The following is an 8127-nucleotide window of genomic DNA, read 5'->3' as shown; positions in this document are numbered from 1 at the left end:
CCCTGACGCAGCCCTTCAGGTCCGGCGCCAGACTAGGGAGGGAGCCAGCGCGGGCGGGGCCGGGCTGCGCGCGCAGGCCAGGAAGGCGGGCGGGGCGAGGCTCCGCCCTTTATGGGCGGGGCCTTAGGGCGGGTTGACTGGGGGCGGGGCCGAGCCCAGCTTGCCCCTCAGACACCAGCGACTTCTCCCAGGTCCTCGGCCCCGCGGCCTCCGGTTCGCGGCGTGGGGTTCGGGTCTCCCACACCCGGGCAGCTGAGCCTCTCGAATCCAGCCCGGGAGGATATCTGTGGAGCTGCGCTAGCAGTCTGTGGCCTCGGTGCTTTACCTCCATTCCTTTCCTTTTCTCTCCGAGGTTGGACAGGGTGAGAAGGTTTTAGCCGTAAGAATGCTTGGAGCCGCTTTCCCCAACGAAGACCTCATTCCCGGGCGTCCTGGAGCAAGCCTGCAGTCCCTGCACTCCAGGGGTGCTGAGGCAGCAGGATCGCAAACTCGAGCCCAGCCTGCGCAGCCTGGTGCTTTAGCCAGACCTTGCAATCAACCAGAAGATTAGGCCCCGTCCCTAATGCACTGCGTGTTTATTTTGGCTTGGGTAAGAGCTTAGCGATTTTCCTTCCCAAGCCCGGTTGCGCAAAAGGAATCGGTAGCAAAACTGGCGATGGTGATGCGCAGTGGCGTGACCCGGTGTGATCCCGCGGAGGGGCGGGCGCCTCTGCCGCCCTCTGCTTACGTTTTCAGGACCACACTGGGCAAAGCGCGAGGAGCGCGCCACCTGCTGGCCGAGCCGCGCCCAGCCCGGCGCTGGGGCGAGAAAAAGCCTAAGGGTTTACCATAGTGCGTTTTAAGTTCTCAGTGAAGTCAGGCATACAAAAATAAAAGAGAGACATCTTCGTTTTTGAGCCATGTACTTGTTATATACTTCTGTCTTGTACTTATTTTGGTGCTACACATTTTCGATAACTTTCCCTCAACTTTCAATTATGCAGGCTGCTAAAATGCATCAGAGCCATTTTCAAGTTAAAAAAGACTTCATATCCTGCTATGCTGCTGAATTCGCATTTCTGATGGCTTTTTTTTTTTTTTTTTTTGTACTGGGGACCGAACTCAGGAGCTTGCGCTTGCCAGGCAGGCACTTACCCTAGCTATCTCCCCAGCCCTTGAATTTGCATTTCTATACACAAACAAGAGCACACCAAGAGATAAATTAGGGAAACCACACCTTTCACAAAAACAAAAATAAAAACGACGGAAGAAAAAAGAAATACTTAGGAATCAATGCAACAAAGGAGGTAAAAGATCTGTACAGTGAAAATTACAGTGCTCACTTCAGCACATAAACTAAACCTGGACGGATACAGAGATTAATGTGACCCCTGCGCAAGGATGACACGTAAACTTGTGAAGCATTCCATACTTTTTATTTTTACACAATGGAGTATTACTGAGCTATAAAAAAGAAAACTTGAGGCTTTTATAGGCAAATGGATGCAACCAGAGACCATATTCAGAAGTGAAATAAATCAGACCTGCATGTGCAAACATCGTGGTGTCTTTCAAGTGTAAGGACTGGAAAGTGTAAATAAAATCTGAAAGGCAAAATAGATACTGTGAAAGGGAAATAACCTGTTCAAAGGGAAGGAAAAACTAGGATGGGGAAAAGGTTGGGGCGGTGGGGGAGAGAAAAATAGAACCACAAGGTATAAAAAGTAAAGCCATATTAATATGCTGAGCTGTAAAAGGCTCAAGTCAGCAACTTCTGACATTGCCAGTTCTACTGATAACCCAATACTGTTATGGACTATTGGATTATATGGGTTATTTTGCTGAATTCAAGTACTTACAATATTTATATAGGCTTCAAGTATGAAAAGGTCTTTTAAAGATGTCTCCAAATACCGCTTCTCTAACTGCAGTGGAACACCCATCTCTGACAAAACTAAACGAAAAAGGGGAATATGTTGGGAGCCAGGAAGCTAGGAAATCAATCAAATATGTGTAGGTGGGACTTGGCCCAGCGCCTAAAGCAAACAAGCTACCTCACTCCTGAGATGAACATCCTGCCTGGTTAAGGTTAGCTGTCAGTTGCTAGGCAACATGTGTTACTAACTTCACAAAAGTGTAAATAAAGGTTCGTTTTGTTGTGGAAAAAAAAGAGGGAAAAATATATATATACACATGAGAGTTAAAATAGATATATAGCTACTTTCTCTTAGTTCACTGAGAAAGTTTGTACTAATATTGTTTATTTTTAAAAATAATTTTATTGAGAAACAAATAGCAACGAGACAGTTTCAAAATCGATTACTAGCACACTTTCAATAATTAATACATTGCTGTATTAATATTGCTTAGACAAGATATCATGTCTGCATCTTTCCTCTGAATAACTACTATGAGGACAACAATATACAGTGTATTAATTACTGTAACCATCCTACTAACCTGTTTTGAAACTGTTTCATTGCTATTTTATCTTTCTTTCTCATTAAAATGAATAAAAATAATAACAATAGGGAACAGGGAGATGGCTCAGTAGCATAAGTGCTTGCCTGGCAAGTGTAAGGGCCTGAGTTCAATCCCCAGTTCCGCCAAAAAAAAATTTAAAAATGGTGCTGGAAAAACTGGCTTTCCACATGCTGAAAGTAAAATTAGATCCATGCCTTTCACCATGCACTAAAGTCAAAATGAAGTTTAAAAAAGGAAGGTAAGGGCCTCATTCTCAACAGTGGAAACCTGTTTACAATGAAGAGATTAAGTTTCCATGTGTAGCGATGACCCAACTCAGTTGTAGGGTGGCTGAGGCCTCCCTGTCCCCAGCCTACAAGTGCTGGGCAGCTGTGGCTTTCTTGCCGCCTGTCTTGCTGGACCCAGAGACGCCTACCCCCCTGGCCTGGGATGGAGCTATGGCCCTGGATCTTCCATGGTGACTCCTTCACCAAACCTGAAGTTCCTGCTGAGGACAAAGTACTATTGGTTGTAGGGTCACCTGAGGCAGGGGTGAGGGGTACCAAAAGATTGAGAACATATGTGAACCAACTCCCCACAAAGAATGTAGTCACCATGTACTGTAAATGTGGACTACTAAAAATAAAGCTGGAGACAAAAAGAATCTTAAAAGAAATGCAAAACCTCAGGATTATTCTAATGGGTCAAGAAGCGGGGGGCCAGGGGCTGGCCAGATATCTCAGCGGACTAAAGTGCCTGCTTAGGCAGACACAGAGACCGGGGTTTGATCCCCAGCGCGCAGTGCCAGGCCCGCCCCCAGGGTGCACTGAGACAGCAATTGAGACTGGGTGTGGTGGTCCCCTCCTGCAATACCAGAGCTTGGGAGGCTGAAAACAGGAGAATCACTAGGACGCAGATCTGTGTAGTGAGACCCCATAGACCCTGTACTGTATACACTAGAGAATAGTAATAAAAAGGAGCGATGGGCCTGGGCCCAGCCCTGGGTGTTTTAACAAGCCCTTCATGTGCTTCTGTTGTACTGTCAAGTTCTAGAACCATTGCTGTAATGTCTTTCCTGGGTCCTGGTGAGATGGCTACCCTTTTCAATTTTCGTAAAGTTCTAATGGAGAAAAGCCCCGAGCTACCTTTATTATATTGCTGCAGAAGAAATCCAGGACCAAAAAGAAAACGCTCCACACCAAGAGTTTGGAAAGTGACTTTAATGGAACTCTAGTGGGCTGCTGGGAACTAGTTCCAAACCATCAGTCCAGAGTGAGTTTGGAGTTCTTCAGTTTAAATATAATTTGAAAACAGGAAGTACAGAGTTACTATCTGGTTAGTCCATGATTGGTTGCATGATTCCAAGAATCAAGTCATATGTTGCCAGGCAGATTTATTTTAAGCGGGTTTACTTAAAAGGAATTGTTTATCATTAGACAGGACCATTTTGTGGGAGAGGAGGTTTGAGCAGAAGAGGTAGAGTTGAAGGCATCCTTGACTGGGCCAGCCTGTTCTGGGCAGAAAGTGTAAGGTCCTTGAAGCAAGCCAAAATAAAAACTAGATATATACATACTTTAAGTGAAAAAACACAGACGCTATAGCTGGATGTGGTCAGGTTGAGCTAGCCAGCTATTTAGACAATCAAGGCCAACTGAAGTTAGCAGCCTAACTACGCGGCAAGCAGCGTGAGCACAGTCAAAGGCTACTGACTGATTTTTTTTTTAAATTTTATTTATTTATTTATTTATTTGTGTGTGTGTGGCCAGCTCAGCCCACCAGGGGGCGGGGCTGGCTGGCATGTGGTGCTGGGGGATTGAACCGCGGTCCCTGTGCTTTGCTAAGCTTGTTCTAAGTAGGTGCTTTAGACCACTGAGCCATCTCACCAGCCCTACTGACTGATTTTTAATGTATTTTTTTTAATTTTAAGAGTTTTACTTTGAGATTTCTAATTATATGAATGTAAGTTTCTTGATTTTCGCACAGCATGAACTATTGTATGACTGATCTGTAAATTCTTCATTTTTGTTTTAGACGATTTTTATTGTTATATTAATTTAAATTTGTAAAGAATTTTTTTTACAATGTGCACCTATTATGAATCTCATGTTATAGCACACATTTCAGCAATATTTCTCTAAATTCTTTTTTTTCTTTTTTTGGCTGAACTGGGGGTTGAACTCAGACCCTTGCACTTGCCAGAGGAGCACTTATTCTACTGAGCCATCTCCCTGGCCCCTAAAAAAATTTTAGGAGTTTTATAAATTCACCATTATAAAATAACTGATTCAAATAAAGGATCAGTTAGGCACCATGAGACGTGTGGGTGCCCCAGATGGCAGAAACCCAGGTATGCCACACGCTACAGCACAGCCACCTCCAAACGCTAAAAGAGCTGCCGTGAATATTTTTTCCTACTGCAGCTTCACCAGTGCCCCTAAAGCTATGAAATATTTGAAAACAAACTACCTTATTTTTAAGGGAAACAGGGTTTTTGATGATCACATAATTCCCTGCTCATGGTAGGAACTTCAAAAATCCATAAAAATTTAGAGATGAGAATTGTTAGAAATCACTTTTAATTTCACCAGGCTGAATCATCCTTGTTACATTGGTGGTTGTTTTCTCCTTTAACGAAAATTGCTTTAACCTGATTGAAATTCTAAGAAAGACTTTTTTGTTTGCCTAAAGAATACTCAGTGCCACTACCTTTATAAATGCCATTTGGTGTTGAGTCCAGAATAATAAAGGACAGAACTGGAAGGAAAACAAAATTACTAGAAGCACGATCCTTGTAGGTATGTGGAAACACCCTTTCCTAAACTATGTAGTTGAAAATATATACGCAAGTGTAAAATGTGGCTTTTATAGTAAGTACAGATTTCTAAAGAAAGCAGAAGCATACTGTATAGCACACAATTTTCATTGTGCTTTTTTACATTTAGCAATAAGAGTTTCTTTCTTTCTTCTCTAAAAAGATTTTTTTTAAGGGCTGGGGAGATAGCTCAGTGGAATAAGTGTTTGCTTGGCAAGTGCAAGGTCCTGAGTCCGATCTCTGGTACCACAAATAAATAAAATAAAATAAATAAATAATGAAAATTTAAAAAAGATGTTTTAAAATTTTTTATTTACTTATTTATATGGTACAAGGTCTTGCTATGCAGCTCAGACTCCTAGCGATCCTCCTGTTTCAGCCTCCCCAGCGCTGGGATTATAGGCCTGCACCGTCATGTCCAGCTTTGGTGGCTGGCACAGCATAACCTGGGTTCCAAGGCAGGCATGGCATGTGGTACTAGGGATTGAACTCTGGTCTTGGAGCTTGCCAGGCAGGTGCTTACACTGCCAAGCTATCTCCCCAGCCACCTTTCTCTCTCTCTCTCTCTCTCTCTCTGTACTGGAAATTGAACTCAGGCCCCTGCACTTGGCCAGGAAGGTGCTGTGACATTGAGTTCTAGCCTCAGCCTGCAATATGACCTTCTATGTCACTACAGTTTTTGTTTTGTTCAAGACAAGGGCTTGCTGTGTAGTTCTGGCTGCCCTTGAACTCAGTATGTGGTTTAGGCTGCACTTGAACTCTTGGCAGTCTTCCTGCTTCAGTCTCCTAACTGCCGGGACTGCAGGCGTATGCCACCACACCTGGCCTATGTCACTACTTTTAATAGCCATAAAGGGTTTTATTACAATTCCCGAACACCTCAGAAGTTAGACAGGCGTGAGTCAGTCTCAGAACTGTCAAGTCAATGACAACCAGATCACTGATCAACAAGAATTTCGAAACAATCTCTTTCCTTGATTTCTAGTATTATGGACGACTTAGATAGAAATTAATATACAGTCAGAGAGAGATGGGGGCTGCCAAGAGGTCAGCATAAAAGAAAATAAAAGCATCAGAATTGTGCTGTAGGGGCTGGAGAGATGGCTCAGTAGAATATGCGCTTGCCTGACAAATGCAAGAGCCTGAGTTCAATCCCTGGTTCTGCAACAACAAGAGAAAAAAGAATTGTGCTGCAGGGGCATCTGAAGAGAGCCAGGCCTCAGGATGGAAAATCATTGTCTCCCTAGAGATGAGTGGCGACCTGAGATTACACTGTAGTGAGCACTGCCTGGCCCGGTGGGCCCAGACAAACATCGCATCTGCGGGGGGGAGAGCAGACACCTGGACCCACACGCCCCTCCCGGCCCCCGAACGCCCTTGTTCTTACAGGCACCCTTGCTATGTGACCTGTTTCTCTGTGCTCAATATTAGACTAGCAGCTACACTTGTAATCCTATAGGCTCAGTGTAGTTTGAGCTACTTTAGACCATGTTGTGATTTTGTTGTATAAATTACCCCTGACAATGGCCTCGGTGGCCACAGGTTCAAGAGCTCTCCTGTCTCTCGGGAGCTTTCTCTTAAGACACTTTGTCCTGCCCTTAACTTCTTTTGTCTCTTGGAATTCATTGTTAATATTCAGAGGACATGTGACATCTAGCAGGCCAGCGAGTTGTGTTTTCCTGCCTCAGCAGTGCCTGTGAAGGGTACGTGTGGTCCGATCATAACTCGTAAGCTTACCTTTCATTTTCCACAGACATCTTCCCTTCCCTGAGCTGGTTTGGATTTCTCAAACGTCGAATCTTTTTTGTGTGCCCTCTATACTTCTCATGATTGTAAGTGACAAAAATCTAAAAGCTACTGACCATTTCCCTTGTGGAGAGAGAGGGCAGAGATGATCCGAGATGAAGTTATTTCCCTAGAAGACAGAAGGGGAAGGCGTGAAAGACTCCTATTTTGATCCACTCCGTCATTTACTCCATCTGCCTCCTGTCGGACATCTTCCTTAGCTCTGGCTATTGGAACAATGATCAGCTGCTTTGCCTCTAAAGCTTTGTAATAATCTGCAAGAGAGCTGTTGGGAAATTTTTATATTGTCAAATCAAAGGACATGTGTGCTGATCCTCCAATTACTGTCAAGTTGCCTTCCACAAGGATTGCACTTCGTGCCTTTGGCAGCCACAGATGCCAGTGCCTGATCACGCGCCCCTTTGCTGATGCTTTGTATGTCTCTGACTAGAAACAAAAATAAGAATATTTTATGCCTTTATAATTGCTTCTAAGGTACAGCAGTGCCTGCCTGTCATGCCAGCTACTTGGGAGGTTGAGGCGGGAGGAGTTGGGGGATGAGGATAGTTTGACAATGTAACTAGAGCCTGTCTTTTAAAAAAATTATTTTCTTTATTTTCTCTGCTCTTTACTTCCTATTATTTTGTATTCTTTCTTTTTTTCCATAAATTTATTGAGAAACAAGTAGCAATGAGACAGTTTCAAACCAAACAATGAGACAATTTCAATAATTAACACATTGTATATCTTCTTCCTAGTGGTTAATTGCTGTACAAGATGCAGACATGATATCCTACTTACAAACACCATTAGAACAAATCCCTCTATTCATTAAGAGATTGTAACTGTATATTGATCTTAGCCCTTTGAATACACAGATAAAAAATGGACATTCATCTGCATCCCCTTTTTGTTGTTAAGTTCTGTTATTTGAATATTATAGGTGTGTAAACCCAGCAAAATATTCTAAAAGAGTCCAGTAGCCCATAATAGTATTGGGTCTTCTGCTTGACTGGCAATGTCAGAAATTGTTGACCTGAGTCCCTACAGCTCAACATAACAGCATGGCTTTACTTCTTATATTTCGT

At 43.4% G+C, this 8127-nt stretch overlaps 1 pseudogene; it reads left to right on the top strand.

Moving 5' to 3' along the window:
* Positions 1-1314: 1314 nt before the first annotated feature.
* LOC111817960 lies at positions 1315-1415 on the top strand (annotated as a pseudogene).
* Positions 1416-8127: the final 6712 nt, after the last annotated feature.

The sequence above is a fragment of the Octodon degus genome, unplaced genomic scaffold (genome assembly GCF_000260255.1).
Source record: "Octodon degus isolate 3935 unplaced genomic scaffold, OctDeg1.0 scaffold00075, whole genome shotgun sequence".
NCBI lineage: Eukaryota > Metazoa > Chordata > Mammalia > Rodentia > Octodontidae > Octodon > Octodon degus.
The sequence above is the reverse complement of the archived record's forward strand: the minus strand, read 5'-3'. Positions and strand labels throughout refer to the sequence as shown.